The 24933-nt window shown below is 47.3% G+C and overlaps 1 protein-coding gene and 1 long non-coding RNA gene across 4 annotated transcripts in view; one reads left to right on the forward strand and one right to left on the reverse strand.

Moving 5' to 3' along the window:
* Positions 1–16083, forward strand: part of LOC146869031 (uncharacterized) — a 31216-nt gene extending 15133 nt beyond the window's left edge. Inside the window, exons 2-4 of the long non-coding RNA XR_014965475.1 lie at positions 14792–14853; positions 14942–14998; positions 15409–16083. This is a non-coding gene — a long non-coding RNA (uncharacterized LOC146869031). The remainder of the gene's footprint in view (positions 1–14791; positions 14854–14941; positions 14999–15408) is intronic.
* The window catches only part of COL27A1 (collagen type XXVII alpha 1 chain), a 2221286-nt gene that overhangs the window by 1429067 nt on the left and 767286 nt on the right, over positions 1–24933 (reverse strand). The window lies entirely within an intron of this gene.

Below are 24933 nucleotides of genomic sequence, written 5' to 3' on the forward strand. Positions count from 1 at the left end.
CTGCTCAGAATACCAGCAGACTGTACACCGTACCCTCTCAGGACACCCTCAGACTGTACACCTTACCCTCTCAGGACACCCGCAGACTGTACACCCTACCTGCTCAGAACACCAGCAGAATACTAGCAGATTGTACACCCTATCCTCTCAGGACACCAGCAGACTGCATACCCTGCCTGCTCAGAATACCAGCAGACTGCATACCCTACCCTCTCAGAATACCTGCAGACTGTACACTCTACCCCCTCCAGACTCCAGCAGACTGTACACACTACAATCTCAGGACACCAGCAGGCTGTACACACTACCCTCTCAGGTCACCAGCAGACTGTACACATGACAATCCCAGAATACCAGCAGACTGCACACCCTACTGTAGGAGAGTATGATCTGCTTCTTATAGTTACCCCCACTTTTTGCTGATGTTATCACTGTTTTCGACTTAGACTGGGGTCCTGAATAGCAGGATCCCAGTCAGTCTATCTGCTTTCTCCTCTAAATTGATTGCATGTACTTTAGGTACACTCCAGATTGGATACTGGGGTATCCTTATCAGTCCCTAGTATATGGTACACGATGTACCCAGGGCATGGGTACCCCAGAGGCCTCCCAGGGGCTGAAGCATTTATTGTGCCACCCCTGAGAGGCCATTCAAAATGACACCACAGGTCTGCTACTGCAGCCTGTGTAAGGTGGTGCATGCACCACTTTCTTAGATAGGTTACCTATATCTATTCTAAATCACTGCACATATAAACCCATCAGTCACCCCTATGGCAGGCCTTATCAATCCTGAAGGCAGGGTGCTGGGTTTTATGTGAGAGGGTGCCCCTGCATGAGCAGAGGCCCTCTGCAGCCTTCAGAACCTATTTTCCGGGGTTGTCTGTGATGCAGTCAAGCATATATATTTAAGTGCATTATAACTTTGCGGTAAATGCCAACTTTAAAACGGCTGCTTAGAACCATGTTGTGTTTGGTGTCAAGCTCCTTGGAATCATACCTCCCTGTCAGTAACTGGCCGGGAAGGTATGATTCTACCCTTCTAGAGGGACTTATGAGAAACACCGGTACACCCGGTACCAGCTTTCTCGACCAGGACATCACAAAATGGATGCTGCGAGCCACAGACACTAGTCTGCCCTCCTGCTGCTGAGCCGAGCTCGAGCAGAGGAAAGCCTGACAATAGGTTTCCTGTCACAGGGAGGTGTGACCACCTCCCAGACAGGCTTTAGTGTATTGGGGATGGGTGGGTGCACTCTGAGAGTGTCAGAGTCTGTGCTGGGGGCACATTTGGTGTCCCTCTGCATAGTCCAGCTCAAACCGGTTGCAGGAGCCATTTGCTCCTGCTCTGGCACGAAACTGGACAAAGGACATGGGTGTAGCCAACCCTCTGTCCTGACCCTCCCCTAGGTGGGTCCCCAGAGTTAGTCCAACCCCTTCCCTGGGTATAAAGTGGGAAACCTGACTACAGGACTTTGGATTTTACCTGGACTAAACTCTGCAACAGAAACCAAGAACTTCAACGGTCTACACTTTGCTGGACGAATCTCCCTTGGAGTAAAGGAGTTACTCCCCTGCCAGAGCAGGCACCTAAACGCATCTGACCGGTTTGCATCTCCCGAGCTCCTGAGGACTCCGAAGATTTCTGCAACACAGGAGGTGGGTTCCTGAGCGTCTCTGAGGTCAATCTGCTCTCTAGGCAATTCTGAGACCAGTATCCCTCGTGGGGACCGTGCAACCCGAACCCCTGTGCACCGTGTACTTTTGCAGCAGCATATGCTTTTTGGCGATCCCTGAGCTGTGCATTGGACTACGTGTAGTCCCGACCCCGAGCAGTATTTCCACCGAAGATCTCCGGCCTCCACTCCACAAGTGCTCTGTGGGCTGGTGCTTTGTGATTCCGCTCAAGGTCCCTTCGCGATCCCTGGTCCGTTGGCCTGTGGGTCCTGGGTCACTTTGAATTTTCTTGGGATTCCCTAGTTGCTTCAGACGTGCCCTGACAGCCCATAGCTTGGAGAGTCTCCTGGACCTTGCTGGTCTTCACCGTAACTTGTTTTCTCTGCCTGCATGAGTTGCCTTTGCCAAGGCTTGTTGGTGTTCAATCCGGACACTGACCCCTCAGCACTCGACATCCTTCGTGGGACAGCTCACCTCCGGACTTTAGTCATCGTTGACGTTTCCTGGTCCCCGTGGCTGCAGAGTCAAGCATCCTATCTTCAGACTTCAAGCACCCGACATCGGTGGGCATTCGTCTATGGAGCCCCTGTTCACCCTGAAGTGACCCAGACCCTGTCCCCTCTGCTTTCAGGTTCTTCTCACCTCGGATCCAGGCTTGGATTCCACCTGACACTTTTCATCTTCCCGGCAGCAGCACTTCTTCGCATCACGCCATTGAAAACGACGAGGGTTTCGGACACCACTTGACCCCTGTGCACCAGGCTCCTCTGGGATAGGTAACACGGGTGGCCTTAGAACCTTCTATGTTCCAAAGGGTTTGCTTGAAGTCCTCTCTGAAGTGTCCTTAAACTGTAATTTTCCAACCACGACTTTCCCACAGAGTTGTACGGAGCTCGCGTCTGTGTTCCCACACTGCACCCGTCCTCCGTGGGTCCCCTGTTTCACTCCTTTGGGTGGTTCCTTGTGGTCCCAGCAATTCTACGTGCTCTAGGCACTGTGTCTAGTGAAGTCGTTGTTGTTATACCATTTTTTTAATATATGGTTCGGTCTCCCCCTGGAGCCCGCTGTGTATTCTGCTATCTACTGTTGTTCTATTGATTAAGTATTGTGTGCTTTGTGCTCTAATCTCGTATAGAGATTAGTAGAGAGTGTTTAGTAATAAATACATATATTTTAAATAACACTTGTGTGGTTATCCTTTCATTTGGTTACTCAGGATGTTCTGATCTGGTAAAACAAGCTGCTTTACATTCCTTCAAGACTTAGCCTGAAGGCTGCTCTCCATAGCTACCACTAGGATAGCTTTCATAAAGGTTGTCTTTAACCTATCACCATAAGGGTTGTTTGGACTGGTACAGGGTGACCACTTTGATTAGTGGACAGCATATACCAGGCCACCTTCTCACACCTACCTGCTCAGAATACCAGCAGACTGTACACCCTACCCTCTCAGGACACCAGCTGACTGCACACCCTACCCTCTCAGGACACCAGCAGGCTGTACACACTACCCTGTCAGGACACCAGCAGGCTGTACACCCTACCCTCTCAGGACACCAAAAGATTGTACACCCTACCTGCTCAGAACACCAGCAGAATACTAGCAGATTGTACACCCTATCCTCTCACAACACCAGCAGGCTGTACACCCTACCCTCTTCGGACACCAGCTGACTGCACACCCTAATCCCTCAGAATACCAGCAGGCTGCACATCCTACCCTCTTCGGACACCAGCAGACTGTACACCCTACCCTCTCAGAACACCGGCGGACTGTACACCCTCCCCTCTCAGAAAACCAGCATAATACCAAGGGACTGTACACCCTACCCTCTCAGAACACCTGCAGACTGCACACCCTACCCTCTCAAAACACCAGCAGGCTGTGCATCCTACCCTCTCAGGACACCAACAGACTGTACACCCTACTCTCTCCGAATACTAGCAGGCTGTATACCCTACCCTCTCAGAATACAAGCAGACTGTACACCCTACCCTCTCTGAACACCAGCAGGCTGTATTCCCTACCCTCTCAGAATACCAGCTGGCTGTACACCCTACTCTCTCAGAATAGTAGCAGACTGTACACCCTACTCTCTCAGAATAGTAGCAGACTGTACACCCTACGCTCTCAGAATACCAGCTGGCTGTACACCCTACCCTCTCAGGACACCAGCAGGCTGTATACCCTACCCTCTCAGAATACCAGCTGGCTGTACACCCTACTCTCTCAGAATAGTAGCAGACTGTACACCCTACGCTCTCAGAATAGTAGCAGACTGTACACCCTACGCTCTCAGAATACCAGCTGGCTGTACACCCTACCCTCTCAGGACACCAGCAGGCTGTATACCCTACCCTCTCAGAATACCAGCTGGCTGTACACCCTACCCTCTCAGAATACCATCTGGCTGTACACCCTACTCTCTCAGAATAGTAGCAGACTGTACACCCTACGCTCTCAGAATACCAGCACATTCTACACCTGATACGCTCAGAACACTCGCAGACTGTTCTCTCTATCCTCTCATAGCACCAAAAGACTGTGCATCGTGCCATCTCAGAATACTAGCAGGCTGTGCACCCTACCCTCTCAGGACACCAGCAGGCTGTGCACCCTACCCTCTCAGGACACCAGCAGGCTGTGCACCCTACCCTCTCAGAATACAAGAAGACTGTAAACCCTACAATCTCAGAACAGCAGCAAACTGTCACCCTAGAACCCCCAACACCTCCATCACCTCAATAATAAACGTTATCCTTTCACACTGTAAGTGGTTTGTTCGGTGATGTTGTCCGCTCAATCTTCAAAGCTCTGTCTTTGCGTTTTGTTTCTAGGAGGAAACTGGGTGCAAAGACAGGATTCTGCAGTTTGTTCCTTCCCAGTTCTGGGAGATGTATTTTGCTCCCAAGGAGTTGTACTACACTACATGCCCCTGGTTACGTCTCTCAGGTTTTGCTTTCCAATCACTTTCTAGAGTTGGACGACCTCCAACGCGATCACTAGCTTGAAAGGACTTCCTCAAACACTTTCCAATGGCGTTCCCAGACTCTGCCATTGAACAGAGTTTGCAAACATTTTGAGACGAAGAGTATGGGGGGGGGGGGTTTGGAACTCAAATGAAGCCTTCGTAGTACATGTTTTCTGGGGTCTCCATGATGAAGACAACGCCTTCCTCCTCCATTCTAGTGGTGGCCGGTCAGGGCTATTTCTGGAGTCGTGGCTCGTTCTTGGTCATCGGTCGAGCACACCAGCGGGACCCTGTGGTACCCCCAGTACTGAGCAGGATTAGTATGGTGACAACACAAGCAGGGTAAATGTAACCCGCGTCACAACAGTCTATGGTATGAAACATAAGACTCGCGGGCAGCAGGAAAATTCACAAACACACAGATGAATTCTGACCACTGAATGGAAACAGTGAGAGCAAATATGAATTATTACAATATCCTCTTTCCAGGCCTGGCCACAAACCAAGCCCGGGAGTCTGTAAGTGCTCAGAGTTCCGTGAACTTAAAGGTAAACAGTATCCAGCGAGCCACTTAAGTGCTAAACAAAGGACTGTATTGGGCTCAGGAATCCAAGGACTGTGGAGATTTTCAGACTCCTCTGTGGCGACAGCTTTGATCAGAACTGTTCTGTGATGGGGAAGTGATGTATGTAACCAGCCTCTGAGCCTGTGGCACATCCCACCGTCTACACAAATGTAGGTGCCGCAGCTCACAGCAGGTCCACGACTGCATGTGGAGGGAGGGAGTGGATGCATGAGTGACAGCGAGTGTGTGCAAGCATGCATGAGTGAGAGAGCGTGTGCAAGCATGCATGAGGGACAGAGAGCGTGTGCAAGCACGTGTGAGTGACAGCGAGTGTGTGCAAGCATGCATGAGGGACAGAGAGCGTGTGCAGGCATGCATGAATGAGAGAGTGTGTGCAAGCATGTGTGAGTGACAGCAAGCGTGTGCAAGCATGTGTGAGTGAGAGCGAGCATGTGCAAGCATGTATGAGTTAGAGAGCGTGTGCAAGCACGTGTGATTGACAGCGAGTGTGTGCAAGCATGCATGAGGGAAAGCGAGTGTGTGCAAGCATGCATGAGTGACAACAAGCGTGTGCAAGCACGTGTGAGTGACAGCGAGTGTGTGCAACCATGTGTGAGTGACAGCAAGCGTGTGCAAGCATGTGTGAGTGGATGGGTGCGTATGCCTGAGTAAATGTGACCAGAAGCCCATGATGAGTGCAGGTGGCCCTCTGTCTGAGTGAGTCCACGTGACCATGTGTTAGTAGATGAGCACATTCAATCATGCATCTGTGAGTCAGCAAACATGTGAGACCACCAGTGTAAGGGAGCATGTGGGTGTGCTAATGTTTGAGAGAGTACACTGAGGGCTCATGCTCCGTTGCACCGTCCAGAGTCCGCGGTGTAAACAAAGAACAGGGCGACCCACAGACCCAGTAATAGGGACCCCGGCACCCATGGTGCCCGGGCTCTCATCGGGAGGCCACTACAGCTTGCACCACACATGTCCACTGCCACGCTGCCAATGATAACAACGCAACCACTCACCATCACACTCCTACAGGTGTGACAATCGGACTATTCCAGACCCCCAAAGCTGTAAGAATGGCTTGGACAACAGGTACGCCTTTGTTAATGTATATTGCATTAATAATTGCCTGTTGTTGTGGTCATCTCAAGATTAGTCAGACAGTGCCACCTTGTGGCAGGCTTCCACAAGCGCTGGAACTGGCAATGGAAACGACCGCCTCAAATTAATCACTGCGGCACCCCGACTCTGTGTGTACCATCGGCCTCTTACTCTATGAAACCATTGGGTCTGTTGCCTCTTCGGCTGAAGTCTGGTGTCAGCAGTAGGTCGGGCCAGTCAAATATGGTAATATTTCTCTTTGAAAACTTAGAAAAGTGCTTTTCAAACTCTGAAAAATATGCGAAGGTTGCAAAATTTAATTGCAAAAAGAGAATCACAAAAATAAGTTTTGCAGAAAAAAGGTCAGTAAATATCTACATCTGGCGGGGGAGTAACATTTTTTTCTGCAAAGGTCAAGTTTCCAAAATGTCGCAACCTTCATAAATGGCAAATGTGGCGTTTGAAGATCCTGGCTTCCTATTGAAAGCTGTGCACGATCCGAGGGGGCGATAGTGCATGCTCTGGGAAGCGTCCAGGCTACCGATGAGTGAATCCGCGCCATGTGTGACTGAGTGTGACTGAGGGCACACTTCCTTACACGCGGCCAGGATGACTTGTGTGATGGAGTCTGAAGCGGCAGCGTCCCGTATGAAACGAACAGAGCCTGGAAAGTGCTGAGTCTGCGGCCTGAGAGCGGCCAGCAGAGAGAGGCATCCCTCCGTGAGTCACGGCTCTGCCGCCATGTCTGATCCTTGCCAGGAATATGAGGGGGCGTCAGTGGCGTAACGAAACTGGAGCCCCCCCCCCCGCACACTGCATGGAGGCCCCCCTTCCGGACTTACTCGGAAGCTGTCGGGCCAGGGTTCTGTGCTGTGGGCCCCCCTAGAGCTCTGGGCCCCCGCACTGCGGAGGCCTTTGTGACGCCCCTGGGGGAGGTTCTCTGTGGAGTGGAGTGGAGCAGAGCCCGCTGCCGCAGCGTGGTGATGGGCCCCGGGCCGGGCCAGCAGACCCCAGGCCCCTCCACCGCATAACTTCCGCATGTGTCAAAGGGCAAAGGCCATCGCACCATGGCCACTGAAGGTCGACCTATCGGAGGAAGGAGTTTCATGGAGGGGGCAGCAGGGGCAGAACAAAAGTGAGAACTGAGGGAGGTCGACGAGAAAGACATATAAGTACGAATGGGATAAGAAACATGAAAGCGTGCGTTGAGAAAGGACGGAACATGGACTGAGTAATGAGGGGAGTTACAAAAAAGCATTTGCAATGCAATAGATCTGGCATTTACGAGTGTTTAAGCTATGGTCATTTACAACACCAATAGCTCGAGGCCTCTTGCATTGCAGAGAAGCGGCCGCCATTGTCCGGGGCGGCTTGAAAGGGAAAGCGTGGATGGCGAGGAAAACACGTCTTGCCTGTAGCAGGCGAAACCCATCAAAGACAAGAGTGTACTGTGCTGCAAACGAAGTAAAAGGCCCAGCCGCCATGGAAGGTTCCAAATGCAGACACGGCCGTACCAAGGAGGGACTAACAAGCCCAGTAACGACTCACAAGCCAGCGTTTACGAAGGACACGGACACAAGCCAATGACAAATATGGGCAGAGAGTGGGCGGGGCTTCAAGTCCATACTCCACTACTGCATGCCTCGCAGAAGCGCACGCGCGCCCAGGCTCGACCTAAAAAGAGGAGCAGCTCATGCTCTGCGGCCGAGGGGACACATCACTATTCTGATATTTCTATATTTCCCCGCGGCTGTGTGTTGTTTGCACGCCGCATGTTTGCCACTTTTAAGTGTCATTCATGACAAGTAGAAAGTGCCACACTGCCATGCAGGGCCGAGGCATCAAGCTACAGATAACACTGTTCCCACGGCTGCACACCCAGTAACTCGCTGCTTCTAAAACTTTCCTTTTTTTAATCCAAGAGCTGAACATGTTGTTTGAAGGTGAGTGAGCCAGTAACAATGTTCACACTTCTCACACCATGCCGACGAGCCCAGTGACACCAACACAACGACCTCCTGGAAAGCATGAGCAACATCGGCCTCAAGAAACTTGTCACCGACCCTACCCACAATGTCGGACACACACTCAACCCCATTTTCACGTCCAGTGACAGAGTCAAGAACAACCACACCACATAGCTCACCTGGACCGACCACTACAGTGTCCACTTCACCATCTCAGGAAATACAAAGACTGGCACCGAGCCCCTCAGCCCCACGCACAGAGACTGGAAAAATATATCAGAAGACCAGTGGAACAGCACAATCAACTCCCAGAAACAACATTCAACACAGAACCGTCTCCCACCGCACCCTAATCATGAGACTACACGACTCTGCCATCCGCGACAAGGCCCTGGACTGGATCCACTCATTCCTCACCGGCCGAACACAGCGAGTCAGACTCCCTCCATTCCTCTCAGAATCTACAGAGATCAGCTGCGGAGTGCCCCAGGGCTCCTTCCTGAGCCCTACCCTCTTCAACGTTTACATGGCACCCCTCACAGCCATCGTCAGAAGCCATGGACTCAATATCGTCTCCTACGCCAACGACACCCAGCGGATCCTTTCCCTCACCAACAAACCTACAGCTGCCAAAACCAACTTCCACAGCGGAATGAAGGTAGTCGCCACATGGATGAAAGTTGCCTCATGCTCAACTCGGACAAAACCCAAGTACTCATCCTAGGACCCCCCCTCAGCCTGGGATGACTGTTGGTGGCCCGCTACTCTGGGAACCCCTCCCACCCCATGACCACGCACAGAACCTCGGCATTGTATTGGACTCCTCACTCTCAATAAACCACCAGATCAACGCAATATCCTTATCCTGTTTCCACACGCTCTGCCTGCTCCGAAAGGCATTCAAATGGATCCCAACAGAATCCATAAAGACGATCACCCACACACTCATCACCAGCAGACTAGACTACGGCAATGCACTCTACGCCAGCATCACCCAGAAACAGCTCAGGAAACTTCAGAACGTCCAAAATGCCACAGCTAGACTGGTCCTCGACATCCCTCGCCACAGCCACATCACTCAACACCTTTGTCAACTCTACTGGCTCCCAGTCAATAAGAGAATCACCTTCAAGATCCTCACACATGCCTACAACGCTCTCCACGATGCTGAGCCAGCATATCTGAACCACTGCCTCTCTTTCCACGCACCCACCAGACAGCTTCGCTCTGCCTAACTTGCTCTGGCCACCGTCCCACGGATCTTCAAGACTAGAACTGTAGGAAGCTCCTTCTCCTACCTTGCTGCCAAGACCTGGAACACCCTGCCCCTCCACGTACAGAAATCGCCCCCCCCCCCCCCAGCACCTTGGGACCCTCACGGGTGACTAGCTGCGCTATATAAATTCCTGATTGATTGACAGATTGAGAACAGGCTGTGATGAACTTCTCCCTCTGGATCACAGAACGCCCCGTAACAAACACCTCAGCCAAGCCAGCCAAATCCAAAGGATCCACCAAAAGAGAAAGCTGGTTCTTCGCGGAGCTGAAATCCACCAAATGCTACTCCTGGCAACTAGAAAGAAAGTGGTACCCCAGCAAAGAGACGGGAGACCATACCACCTTCAAGACAGCACTCAACCTGTACCACCACCTCCTGAAAAAAACAAAGAACGACGCCCTAGCAGACCGCATAGAAGCCAGCACAAACCACAGCAAGGAGCTCTTTGCTATAGTAAAGGAGTTAATTAACCCCACAGCCATCGAGAATGGCATCACCCCTCCCAAGAACTGTGTGACACCCTGGCAGATGTCTTCTATGACAATATTTCAACCATTTACAAAAACAGCAACCCACCGCCACTGACAGCATCAGCCTGTCCACACCCACAAACACTAACTCTGAACACCTGGTCACCCACTGAGACCCTCTCACAACTCAAGCCACAATCTCCATCATGAGGTTGTGCTCCCACCACGTCTGCAACCTTGGGAGCAAAGACAATTGGCGACAAGCTCAAGTAAGTCCTGAACTCCTCAATCACCTCAGCCTCCTTCCATGAGTCCTGGAAACTCGCAGAAGTGAGGCTCCTCCTGAAGAAACCATCCCCGACTCAGCAGACCCAAAGAACTACCGGCCCATCACCCTGCTCCCCTTTTCAGCAAAGGTTGTCAAGAAGGCAATCAGCCAGCAACTCACCGAACACCTGGAACACAACCTCCTGGGCCCATGTCAATCTGGATTTCGAGACCACCACAGCACCGAGACAGCCCTGAGCGCAGCCACCGACAACATTGGGGCCCTCCTGGACCTCGGTGAAACGGCAGTCGTCATCCTCCTGGACCTGTCAGCCACCTTCAACACCGTCTCCCATCACATCTTGATCAACAGACTCCACCACATCGGAATCCAGGGTGACGCCCTCAAAAGGATTGCCTCATACCTCACTGGAAGAACCCAAAGAATGTGTCTCCCACCGTTCACCTCGGAACCCAAGATGATCATCGGCGGCGTACCCCAGGGACCGTCCCTCTGCCACACTCTCTTCAACACCTACATGACCCCCCTGGCCAACACCCTCACATCGCACAGACTCAACATTATCTCCTACACCAATGACACCCAACTCATCCTCTCGCTGTCAGAAGTCCCCTCCACCACCACAGCCAACCTCCACATATGTATGATAAACGTCGATGACTGGATGAAGGACAACTGTCTCATGCTCAACACGGACAAGACGGAAGTCCTCATCTTTGGGAACAACACCTCATCATGGAACGACGCACGGTGGCCTGCAGAACTCAGCCCACCCTGCCCCAACAGACCACATCTGCAACCTCAGCATCATCTTGGAGGGCAAGCTATCTATGAAGAAACAGGTAAACGCAGTCTCATCCGCCTGCCTCCACACCATATGCATGCTCCGCAAGATCTTCACATGGCTCCCAGTCAACACCATAAGGACCTTCACGCAAGCCCTTGTCACCAGCAGGCTGGACTACGGGAACACACTATGTCACCGCACGCCTCCTTAAGCGACTACAGACAATACAAAAATCGGCGGCAAGACTCATCCTCGACCCACATCACACCCCATCTCAAGAAGCTGCACTGGCTCCTGATCCAGAAGAGATGCCAGTTCAAGATGTTGACCCATGCGTGCAAAGCCTTGCACAAAGGAGGACCAGCATATATCAACAAACGTATGACTTTCCACCAACCAACCAGACACCTACGATCCGCCCCCCTCTTCCTCACAGACACCCCCGGATCCGCCAAGCCTACAGCGAAGGACGGTCTTTCTCACACCTGGCGGCTAAAGCTTGGAACAACCTTCCCCTGCATTTCAGGACCGTCTCATCGCTCCAGCAAGTCAGGAAAGGACTCAAGACCTGGCTGTTTGAATAAGTAGGTGTAAAAGGCTTGAGCGGCACTGGAGGAAAGATTATAGCCCGGCTTCCAAGCATGCTTATAAGAAACCTTTGAAGAAGCTCCGCAAATTGATGGTGGTGGCAAGAAGGGAATACTTTGTCAAGCGCATAGAGAGAGCGGTGAATTCTGGGCAGGAAATTTTCAGGATTGATGGATCCTTCACCAATGCATCAGTAATAGAGGGAAATATATTGCCCTCTCCTTTCCTGTGCACAAACTTATCTGACTCCTTTGAGGGGAAAATTCAGAAAGTATATGCCTCTTTCACAGATAGGGGGGAGACTGTGCAGCCACAACCATCTGGAATCACAAATTCCAATGGCAGCTAACCGGATTTTCTCCCTATAACTTTGCAGGAATCACTGTCCAAAATCCTAAGATGCAAGTCTAGCCCCCTTGAGGATCCATGACCCCTAAGCTTTTTGGGTCTCTGGCTCATGTGATCAACCCAGTATTAAACCACATTTGGAACACCTTGCTATCCACCGGCACTTTTCCAGATATTTGGAAACATGCATTCCTACTACCCCGTCTGAAAAAAACAAAAGCTGACCCTATGGAGCTTGGTAATTACCACCCTATCTCACTACTGCCAGCACCTGCAAAAATGCTGGAAAAACTGGTGCAACGACAACTCACTAATACCATAGATGCACAGGACATCCTACATGACAACTCAGTTGGGATTTTGGTCGGGATATAGCATAGAGACAGCATTGGTCGAGGTGGCGGAATCTCTGAGAATGACTGAAGACACAGGGGCTGCTGCGCTGTTGGTCTTTTTAGATCTGTCGGCAGCGTTCAACACGGTTGCGAACCCAGTTCTTCTGGACAGACTCAAGCAGCTGGGCTTGCGCGGGGCAGTACTCTCATTGTTCCAGTCCTAGCTCAAAAATCCCTCTCAAAGAGTATTTCTCCAACCGCATCGATTTGAACCCAAGCCACTGTGGTGCGGAGTGCCTCAGGGCTCTGCCTTAAGCCGGTTGCTCTATAACACCTATCTGGTACCACTTTTCACTCTCATTGCCTCCTGGGAAGTGAAGGCAGTCTCCTATGCGGATGACACCCATCTGGTGTTCTCTTTTAAGGATCACTCTGCTGATTCGTGTCCCAGATTTACGGGGTGTCTGAAGGACATCACGAGTTGGATGAACAATAAAAACTTCTAAATACGGACAAGACAGAGGCTCTGCTTTTTTGAGGGGAGAACATGGCGGCCGGCTAGGAGGTCAGGTCGAGAGCTCTGCTCAGTGAGGTGTGCAAAACGCGATCGTAACGGCCATGAAGTCAGGACCTGTATCGGAATAAAGCTCAAACAAAGACGGTAACATTTAGGGCGCTGTTCTTCTCCCGTACATGTGTGTTATTCATGAAACCCCTTCCATGAGAGAAACGCTGGCACTGCAGAAACAGCTTCCGCGTCAATATAGCGTCGGAGCAGAGGTGGAGCTGGGATCCTGTGGGAAGCTGTGCCCCTGCCTCTCGAAGGGCAGTATTTTGCACAACTAACTGGGACCTCCATGGGTTTTTCTAGGGCCCCAACATATGCAAATATATTCATGGCAGATTTCGAGCATAACAACATTATGAATAACCCAGCATGGTGGAGAAAGATCAAGATGTATACCCGGTACATGGATGATATTTTCATCATCTGGACAGACACGAGAGAAGAGCTTGTAAAAAGGGTTGATATCTTGAACATGGTTGACCCTAGGATACAATTCACCTACACTATAAATGATCTCACTGTCAACTTCCTAGATGTATCAATCACCAAATCACCATCAGGGACACTTACCAGCATTTACCAGCTTTCACCCAAAGAGTTTGATCAGGAACCTGCCATATTCCCAATTTATCAGAATTAAAAGGATATGTGCAGACCCTAACATTTGTGTCAAAAAACTAGAGGAATACAAACAACGATATATTGAACGAGGGTATTCTGAAAATATACTTGTTCGTCAAACAACATAAACCAGATGAAAATCGAATAGTTTTTGTGTCCAAGTATACCACCAGTTCACAAGCTATTAAAAAGATTATAAACAACAGGTGGGAATTACTGGAAAATGAACAGGACTTTAAAGAAATTACAACATACTAGTGATTGCAACACGAGCAACATAGTTTATTGTATCAAGAGTCCATGCGGTAGAGTATATGTTGGGAAAACAGCACGTAAACTTAAGGTCCGGATCACAGAACATAAAAGCAAAATCCGCACCCAGAATACTTCATCCAGCATAGCCGTCCATTGGACTAGGGCGAAACACACAATTTCTCAACTGAGGTTTCAGATTATTGAAAAAGTGAGTCTAAAACCAGGAATTTATAACACTAAGAAACTTCTCCAGAGGGAGATATATTGGATTAAACACCTGGACACCATGATGCCAAGAGGTATCAATGACCGTTTAGATAAGAGCTAGTTAATCCCAGAACACACAAAGTGGATAATTCCAACATTTCCATTACAGAATAACATCCACATAATACAAATACATTCATACTCATGAATAATACCAATAGCGGTGGTGGGTCACAATTTAAATGATTTTACACTTTGAAGTGATGGGAGATCACAACACTTTGTTATTAGTTGGTGTCTCGGTTTTGTTTCGGTTTGTGGTTACACTTGAGTTGGTTTAAAAAGTAGCTTGTTTTCTTTATGAGATAATAACGACAATCATTACGTCCTACTTGTCATTCACACCATTTTATTACATAGCTTAGGGAGGTTTTTGGAAAGTTCAGCAATAGTATTAGGTTTAATCATTGATGTTCTAGTGCATACTGGCAGGTATTTTGATAGTGCAAAGATGGCGATGATTGGCAGTAAATGCGAGCTGCTAGTCCTATTTTCATTTTCATGTTATACACGCGTGAGAGGTCTTAAGTGGTTTTTTCGCGCGGCAAACAGCAGTTGGAGAAAAGACCTTGGATGATTAGATAGTTTCGGAGTTAAGCAGGTAAGCCAGTTAAGAGCGGGCACTTCGGGCAACTAGCAGATTTATGCTTATACAAGTTAACGATAATGCTTATGACATTGGCTTCCTCGTTGCAGGACGGCATTTAACTAACACGGTTTCAAGAAAGCTATTACGGGCGGCTATCCATCAGTTGCAGGTGAGCGTTAGTTACCAACCAAACTGAGATTCCATATGGAGGTTAGATGTTGATTAGTATGGTTACATCCATTTTATTTTGATTGCAGACAGTAGAATTTGTTTCTCACAGGATGTAATTTGGATTCAACGGGGTATCTTTGGAGGTGAGTATTACAGCAACGCTTGCTACTTATTGGCGTAGTATCTCAGTTATGTCCATTGTTCAGGCTCTTTTCATCTTTATTATGATTCTATGGCAGGTTGGACAAGTCTGTTTACGAGTACTCCTAGATAGCAGAGTTCGAGGTAACCAGCATGCTATCAATACTTTTAGTTCTGGGGAGTCACCGTTACTATGGGTGTTTTGGGGAATAACGTATACATATCCACACTACAAGACATCAGCAACATTATTTATATATGCAAAAGCAAGTTTGTCATGCACGGAGTTTGGTCACTCACTTTACAGTCATTTTGGTGCACTTTGGTAAATCATCTATGACTGTGTAATGGTTCTTAGGAAGTAGCTTCATGTATGACGATGAGTCATTGATTACATTGTTTTCCTTTGTAGATTGGCCCCTGAGGAAGGGACTGTCAGCATCGGGCATTCATGTGAATGTTACAGGAATATACAGCCAATTGAGAATGATGCCAAATAACGAATGATTCCATGTATGAGAAATAATCATGTATTTCATTGAAGTGTATTATTACATTTTATTTATGATTTATGATTGAAAATATTGGCAATGTCATAACCAAATGAATACAAGTGGTTGACAAAAGACAATTACATTTGTTTAAATTTCTGTTTAAATTGTTTACTGTGGTAAAAAATAGGGAGTCAGAGTCAAACTCCGTGAACAGTGCATAGTGTGTTCAAGTTCAATACTTGTAATAACACCAAGGATCTTACAAGAAACACATCTTTTAAAGTCTGAGTAGCCGGAAATCATAAAACACCAAAAATGGGTGGAAAGTTATGTTTCTACAAATCAGGCTTGCTGTATTAAGGGAGTGGCAATAATCATTAAAAAAACATCAAAAATAGCCATTGCAGAGGAGTGCGTAGATTCGAAGGGTAGATGGGCTGCCGCTAAGATTAAACTAGAGGGTAAGTCTTAGTTTGTTGTCGGGTACTATGACCCTAATACAGACGACCCAGCCCCGCTTCAATCTTTATATGCTCAATTAATCAATATATCCATTCCAATTATTCTGGGAGGAGATTTTAACTTATTATTAGACCTCAAAAATTATAGACACCTGCCAGGGAGAGCATTAAACCTCCCTAAAATGAGGGAATGGATGAACAGATTTAAAGAAGATCTGGTTGATATTTATAAGAGTAAAGGTGATCAAACCAATACTTTTACTTACAACAATTATAAGAATGGGTATGCATCAAGAATTAACTTTTTTCTTGATAGATAAAATGTTAAGTAAAAATGTAATAAAAGTAGAACATGTATCCACACATTTATCTGATCATTCTTTAGTCTATATAGAAATAAACCAGGTCCACCTTCAGGGCAAAGCAAGATGGCTCTAGATCGTACATTTCTTTTGGATGAACAAGTTATTGACAATTTGAAGGTTATAACTGAGGATTACTTCCAAATTAACTCCAATGGAGAAGTATCCACCCTAGTAGTATGGGACGCCTACAAGGCGGTGTTAGAAGGTGGTTCTGACACTATGGGCCGGACAGATTTTTCACTTTTTGAGAACCTAATTGTTGAGCTTTTACTGTGGGGGAGCCTCATAAGTTGGGACTCACCCACAGTGAACTCAGGATGTAAGAGACTGCATGGGGATTTTACTGGTGTTCCCCTGGCTTGACCAGGCCACTGCGCAGCAGCTGGAGTAAGGGACACCGGGCTGTTTACATGCAGACACATGTGTACATGCGTGTGCACACATGTACGGGTTGCGCAGGGGAGATTCCTAGCATGCGCAGTCCAGGAGCAGCTACAAAGTGAATGGTGTGGCAGGACTTATGCAGTATTGGGTGGTGACATGGAATAGGCTTTATACACTGAAAAGAAACATGCCAGGGAAAGTCAGTGTGTTTCACTGTGTTTTCACTTAATTATTCCCCTAAGGGAATGTGGGGTCCATGGCTAGATTAACTTCCGTTAGGCCTACAGATTCCAGACACGCACTTAAGTCCAATGTAGCGAATGTGAAAAGAAGTATTCTGCAGAGTCCAAAGTCATATTTGTACTGCTTTTGGGTCATCTAGAACTGTCATATTTCTCTGAGCCAGCCAGGACCAGACCCAGGCTGAGGGCTGACCTCAGCTGGATGGATTAATAACCTTTCTTCCACAAGCGAGGGCCTCCTCTCCAGGAAGAGAAGATGGGATGGGCTACAGGCTCATCCATTAGCAGCTGTCACTGGGTGCCAGGCACCAGGCTGCACCAAGGAGGGAAGGCAGTGTGGGGGAAAAGGCTTCAGAGACATGTGGCCAGAGACACTGGATGACACCATTTTGAACAAACCCAGAGGTTGGACAAGAAGGAGGGAGCAGGGGCAGGGACGTGATGTGTCGCTGTTTGATAGGACCAACAGAGACTTCCTGCCAGCCCCCTACTCAACTTTTAAAAATTGCTTGCACAGGAAGAGAAGCTCTCTCTGGGGTGTAGTCTGCTGAGGCTGAAGGTGCTGGAGCCTGGTGCAAAGGGCAGTTGGAAGGAGAGACCCCCTGACTGCCCCCAGGACCCTAACAGCACCAGAAGAAGCCCAGGACCGGTGCGCAGGAGCAGTGGCCTCTGCGCAGGGAGAAGAGAGGCCAAGGAGGAGAGCCAGGCGAAAGGCTGGCGCAGGGAGCCAGTGTAGACAGCAACCTGCTGAATCCACCCTCTCAGAGACCCTGAGGGAGGAGGAGAGTGTTCCCAGTGGCTGGGGCTGGTAAAGAGGAGCATGAAGCGCCCCATAATGCCTCGCCAGGCATTTGGAAATCTGCTGTTTGGTGCTTTGTGGCCCCCAGAGGAGGGGGGGCCACCCTCACTTGTAAAAAGGTGCTGGGGGGAGCTGCTGGAGAAGCAACATAAACCAGATGTCAAACAACATAAACCAGATGAAAATCGAATAGTTTTTGTGTCCAAGTATACCACCAGTTCACAAGCTATTAAAAAGATTATAAACAACAGGTGGGAATTACTGGAAAATGAACAGGACTTTAAAGAAATTACAACATACTAGTGATTGCAACACGAGCAACATAGTTTATTGTATTAAGAGTCCATGCGGTAGAGTATATGTTGGGAAAACAGCACGTAAACTTAAGGTCCGGATCACAGAACATAAAAGCAAAATCCGCACCCAGAATACTTCATCCAGCATAGCCGTCCATTGGACTAGGGCGAAACACACAATTTCTCAACTGAGGTTTCAGATTATTGAAAAAGTGAGTCTAAAACCAGGAATTTATAACACTAAGAAACTTCTCCAGAGGGAGATATATTGGATTAAACACCTGGACACCATGATGCCAAGAGGTATCAATGACCGTTTAGATAAGAGCTAGTTAATCCCAGAACACACAGAAAGTGGATAATTCCAACATTTCCATTACAGAATAACATCCACATAATACAAATACATTCATACTCATGAATAATACCAATAGCGGTGGTGGGTCACAATTTAAATGATTTTACACTTTGAAGTGATGGGAGATCACAACACTTTGTTATTAGTTGGTGTCTCGGTTTTGTTTCGGTTTGTGGTTACACTTGAGTTGGTTTAAAAAGTAGCTTGTTTTCTTTATGAGATAATAACGACAATCATTACGTCCTACTTGTCATTCACACCATTTTATTACATAGCTTAGGGAGGTTTTTGGAAAGTTCAGCAATAGTATTAGGTTTAATCATTGATGTTCTAGTGCATACTGGCAGGTATTTTGATAGTGCAAAGATGGCGATGATTGGCAGTAAATGCGAGCTGCTAGTCCTATTTTCATTTTCATGTTATACACGCGTGAGGTCTTAAGTGGTTTTTTCGCGCGGCAAACAGCAGTTGGAGAAAAGACCTTGGATGATTAGATAGTTTCGGAGTTAAGCAGGTAAGCCAGTTAAGAGCGGGCACTTCGGGCAACTAGCAGATTTATGCTTATACAAGTTAACGATAATGCTTATGACATTGGCTTCCTCGTTGCAGGACGGCATTTAACTAACACGGTTTCAAGAAAGCTATTACGGGCGGCTATCCATCAGTTGCAGGTGAGCGTTAGTTACCAACCAAACTGAGATTCCATATGGAGGTTAGATGTTGATTAGTATGGTTACATCCATTTTATTTTGATTGCAGACAGTAGAATTTGTTTCTCACAGGATGTAATTTGGATTCAACGGGGTATCTTTGGAGGTGAGTATTACAGCAACGCTTGCTACTTATTGGCGTAGTATCTCAGTTATGTCCATTGTTCAGGCTCTTTTCATCTTTATTATGATTCTATGGCAGGTTGGACAAGTCTGTTTACGAGTACTCCTAGATAGCAGAGTTCGAGGTAACCAGCATGCTATCAATACTTTTAGTTCTGGGGAGTCACCGTTACTATGGGTGTTTTGGGGAATAACGTATACATATCCACACTACAAGACATCAGCAACATTATTTATATATGCAAAAGCAAGTTTGTCATGCACGGAGTTTGGTCACTCACTTTACAGTCATTTTGGTGCACTTTGGTAAATCATCTATGACTGTGTAATGGTTCTTAGGAAGTAGCTTCATGTATGACGATGAGTCATTGATTACACTGTTTTCCTTTGTAGATTGGCCCCTGAGGAAGGGACTGTCAGCATCGGGCATTCATGTGAATGTTACAGGAATATACAGCCAATTGAGAATGATGCCAAATAACGAATGATTCCATGTATGAGAAATAATCATGTATTTCATTGAAGTGTATTATTACATTTTATTTATGATTGAAAATATTGGCAATGTCATAACCAAATGAATACAAGTGGTTGACAAAAGACAATTACATTTGTTTAAATTTCTGTTTAAATTGTTTACTGTGGTAAAAAATAGGGAGTCAGAGTCAAACTCCGTGAACAGTGCATAGTGTGTTCAAGTTCAATACTTGTAATAACACCAAGGATCTTACAAGAAACACATCTTTTAAAGTCTGAGTAGCCGGAAATCATAAAACACCAAAAATGGGTGGAAAGTTATGTTTCTACAAATCAGGCTTGCTGTATTAAGGGAGTGGCAATAATCATTAAAAAAACATCAAAAATAGCCATTGCAGAGGAGTGCGTAGATTCGAAGGGTAGATGGGCTGCCGCTAAGATTAAACTAGAGGGTAAGTCTTAGTTTGTTGTCGGGTACTATGACCCTAATACAGACGACCCAGCCCCGCTTCAATCTTTATATGCTCAATTAATCAATATATCCATTCCAATTATTCTGGGAGGAGATTTTAACTTATTATTAGACCTCAAAAATTATAGACACCTGCCAGGGAGAGCATTAAACCTCCCTAAAATGAGGGAATGGATGAACAGATTTAAAGAAGATCTGGTTGATATTTATAAGAGTAAAGGTGATCAAACCAATACTTTTACTTACAACAATTATAAGAATGGGTATGCATCAAGAATTAACTTTTTTCTTGATAGATAAAATGTTAAGTAAAAATGTAATAAAAGTAGAACATGTATCCACACATTTATCTGATCATTCTTTAGTCTATATAGAAATAAACCAGGACCACCTTCAGGGCAAAGCAAGATGGCTCTAGATCGTACATTTCTTTTGGATGAACAAGTTATTGACAATTTGTAGGTTATAACTGAGGATTACTTCCAAATTAACTCCAATGGAGAAGTATCCACCCAAGTAGTATGGGACGCCTACAAGGCGGTGTTAGAAGGTGGTTCTGACACTATGGGCCGGACAGATTTTTCACTTTTTGAGAACCTAATTGTTGAGCTTTTACTGTGGGGGAGCCTCATAAGTTGGGACTCACCCACAGTGAACTCAGGATGTAAGAGACTGCATGGGGATTTTACTGGTGTTCCCCTGGCTTGACCAGGCCACTGCGCAGCAGCTGGAGTAAGGGACACCGGGCTGTTTACATGCAGACACATGTGTACATGCGTGTGCACACATGTACGGGTTGCGCAGGGGAGATTCCTAGCATGCGCAGTCCAGGAGCAGCTACAAAGTGAATGGTGTGGCAGGACTTATGCAGTATTGGGTGGTGACATGGAATAGGCTTTATACACTGAAAAGAAACATGCCAGGGAAAGTCAGTGTGTTTCACTGTGTTTTCACTTAATTATTCCCCTAAGGGAATGTGGGGTCCATGGCTAGATTAACTTCCGTTAGGCCTACAGATTCCAGACACGCACTTAAGTCCAATGTAGCGAATGTGAAAAGAAGTATTCTGCAGAGTCCAAAGTCATATTTGTACTGCTTTTGGGTCATCTAGAACTGTCATATTTCTCTGAGCCAGCCAGGACCAGACCCAGGCTGAGGGCTGACCTCAGCTGGATGGATTAATAACCTTTCTTCCACAAGCGAGGGCCTCCTCTCCAGGAAGAGAAGATGGGCTACAGGCTCATCCATTAGCAGCTGTCACTGGGTGCCAGGCACCAGGCTGCACCAAGGAGGGAAGGCAGTGTGGGGGAAAAGGCTTCAGAGACATGTGGCCAGAGACACTGGATGACACCATTTTGAACAAACCCAGAGGTTGGACAAGAAGGAGGGAGCAGGGGCAGGGACGTGATGTGTCGCTGTTTGATAGGACCAACAGAGACTTCCTGCCAGCCCCCTACTCCACTTTTAAAAATTGCTTGCACAGGAAGAGAAGCTCTCTCTGGGGTGTAGTCTGCTGAGGCTGAAGGTGCTGGAGCCTGGTGCAAAGGGCAGTTGGAAGGAGAGACCCCCTGACTGCCCCCAGGACCCTAACAGCACCAGAAGAAGCCCAGGACCGGTGCGCAGGAGCAGTGGCCTCTGCGCAGGGAGAAGAGAGGCCAAGGAGGAGAGCCAGGCGAAAGGCTGGCGCAGGGAGCCAGTGAAGACAGCAACCTGCTGAATCCACCCTCTCAGAGACCCTGAGGGAGGAGGAGAGTGTTCCCAGTGGCTGGGGCTGGTAAAGAGGAGCATGAAGCGCCCCATAATGCCTCGCCAGGCATTTGGAAATCTGCTGTTTGGTGCTTTGTGGCCCCCAGAGGAGGGGGGGCCACCCTCACTTTTAAAAAGGTGCTGGGGGGAGCTGCTGGAGAAGCGCAGTCTCCCCTGCCCCCCCCCCCCACCAGCATGAACAAATCTGCCGTTTTGGTGCTTTGTGGCCCCCAGAGGAGGGGGGTCACCCTCACTTGTGAAAAGGTGCTGGGGGAAGCTGCTGGAGAAGCGCAGTCTCCCCCCCCCCCCCCTCCCCAGCACGAAGAAAAGTCCCACCCTCAGTGTCATGGGGACCTAAAGGAAACTACCCCTCAAGGGCTCAGCTAGCCTTTAAACACCTTCTAGGCTGGGACTTTTGTTCTACAGTTGAGGGTGTGTGGAGAAGTGCATCATGAAGTGAAGGGCTGAGTTGGGGATGTGTGGAGAAGTGCATCCCCCTGGAGGTGAAGTGGTGTAATTGCACCGAAATGCATTTACTAGTGGTTATTTCTTTTTAGGTGGACTGAAAGTCACATGTGTAAAGGGAAGTACCTGTGTAAGGTGATGTTAAGCTAAATGGAGTTATGTTGCTGGACCTTCCGGCTAGGGGGTCTGGCTGTATGTACGTAATCCCATGCTTTTACCTGTGATTCCTTTTAAAGTGAAGAGGCGCACTTCAGGAGAAGTGTAGTTGCCAGGAGTACTTCTTTTGAAGGGACTGTAAGTCACATGTGTAAGGAGATGTCATAAGCCAAGTGGGGTTATGTTGCCAGACAGTCCTGCTAGGGTGTCTGGCTGTATATGCGCAATCCTGTGATTTCATCTGTGATGCCTTTAGGGGCTGTAATTGCAATGCATTCAAATGATCAACCAAGTTGATGAGTACTGTCATTCTAAAGTGTGCGTAAACATGGATTCTTGCTGCTGCACTTAGGTGAAGACCCCAGACTGCTAGCCCTTAAGATATAGAGGTGCATACTTTATGGTCAGTAGGAGATGCTCAGCCAGGGTCATGTGTAACCAAGGCAGGTTTACCCCTTTTTGATGCTTGTTGAGGTAATGGAGTGGGTCGCCACTGGGACGGTGCCAGTGCGCAGGGCCCTCGCTCCAGGTTATGTTCAACTAACTGCATTGGGGGCAAGTTGATGTGCATACATGGGAGTGGTGGTACTAGACCCCACACCCCCTGCGGGAGGGGTGGATATGTTATGCAATGTCACAAAGTAATTCCAACAGCTTATGTATATTTGTAAATTGGTGCATAGTATTGAGTAGTGTGTGTGTTTAATAAATGTACTCTTACTTTTCTAAAGCAAAGTACAGACTGGACAATCAATTATTGAGTGTTATTTTTGCGCACCTGCAAATGGTGATTACTAGCCCACACCACCTCCCTTGAGTAAGCCTCAGACTGGTCTGCAATGCTACCCTCAGAGTCAGGCGCTACAATTGGGTGTTTGGTTCCCAGTGAAGGACAAATGTAGTCATGTTATTTGTGCAGGCCTCAAAGATGCTGCCTCGTTTTCCAACAGGCGGTTGTCAGTGAGACTCTGATTGGCTTAGCAGCAAAAAGAAATTAGTAAATTAGACATACAATAAGTCAACTAGAGTTAGAAATCTTGAATCAACATAAAACTCGTGAAGTAGCAACCTCCAAGGCAGAACAAGAAAGAGCAAAAGAAGAAATCTCTAAAAAGAAGTGTGACCTGTCAGATTATCTGGAAGAAAGGGTAAGAAAAAGGTGGGAAGCCAGTAGTCTGTCAAATTATGAATATGGGGAAAACAGTGGGAAACTCCTTGCATGTAAAATTAAGACTGACTCTAACAGGAATAAAATTATGGCAATACAAGGTGGCTCTGCGGGTGGAAAGGTAGAGGATAGGATAAGAATAGAGAGAGCTTTCATAGATTTCTTTCAATCCCTAAATGAGGAAGATTTAGCACCCCCAGGCCATATAGCGAACTCTTATCTTAGAGAATCAGCGATCCCAAAGTTGTAGGTCGAGTCATGTGATACACTAAATGCAGGGATTGCCATTGAAGAAATACTAAGTGTTTTAAAAAGAATGAAAAAAGGGAAAGCAGCAGGCCCAGAAGCCCTCCCAAATAAGTTATATACGGCTTTAAAAGAAACATTGGCTCCTAGATTAGCAGACCTTTTTAATACTATTTTTCTGGAAGGCCTAGCACTCCCAAAATCTTGGAACCATGCCACCATTAGTCTGATTCTGAAACCAGAAAAGGATCCTCTAAAATGTGAGTCGTATAGACCCATATCCCTTCTAAATAACGACTATAAAATCTACACGCAGATTTTGGCCACAAGATTGGGAATATAACAGATAAACTCATACATATCGACCAAAAAGGCTTCACCAAGGGGAGGCAATTGCATGACCTCACCCACCAGTTAATCGGAGCTATTGATATTGCAACCCCAGAGAAAATTCTACTCGCAGTCCTCACATTTGACGCTGCAAAAGCTTTTGATCGAGTGAACTGGTTGTTTTTGCGGAAAGTAATATTCTATTATGGCCTAGGAGAGAATTTTTTAAGAGCGATAATGAATATATATGCAGCTCCGGTGGCAAAAATACTTATAAACGGCAACTTATCGAAAGAAATTCGGATCAAAAGAAGGATGAGACAGGGTTGCCCCCTTTCCCCTCATCTATTTAACCTATACATAGAACCATTAGCTAAAATGATAAGGAGATATCATGAGGTTATTCCTTTCAAGTTTAAAGGATGGGTTAAGAAAGTGGCCTTATTTGCCGATGTCTTAATGGTGTATACAAGTGACCTAAATAGGTCTCTCCCCACCATTATAAAGCTGCTAACTGATTTTGGAAAAATCTCCGGCTATCAAGTCAATCATCAGAAAACGGAAATAATGCAATGGAATCTAAATCCATTAACCGCGGGAATAAAGAACAAAATTACATATTTGGGGATAGAGATTTTAAAGAAC

Source organism: Triturus cristatus, chromosome 1_2 (genome assembly GCF_964204655.1).
Source record: "Triturus cristatus chromosome 1_2, aTriCri1.1, whole genome shotgun sequence".
NCBI classification, from domain to species: Eukaryota; Metazoa; Chordata; class Amphibia; order Caudata; family Salamandridae; genus Triturus; species Triturus cristatus.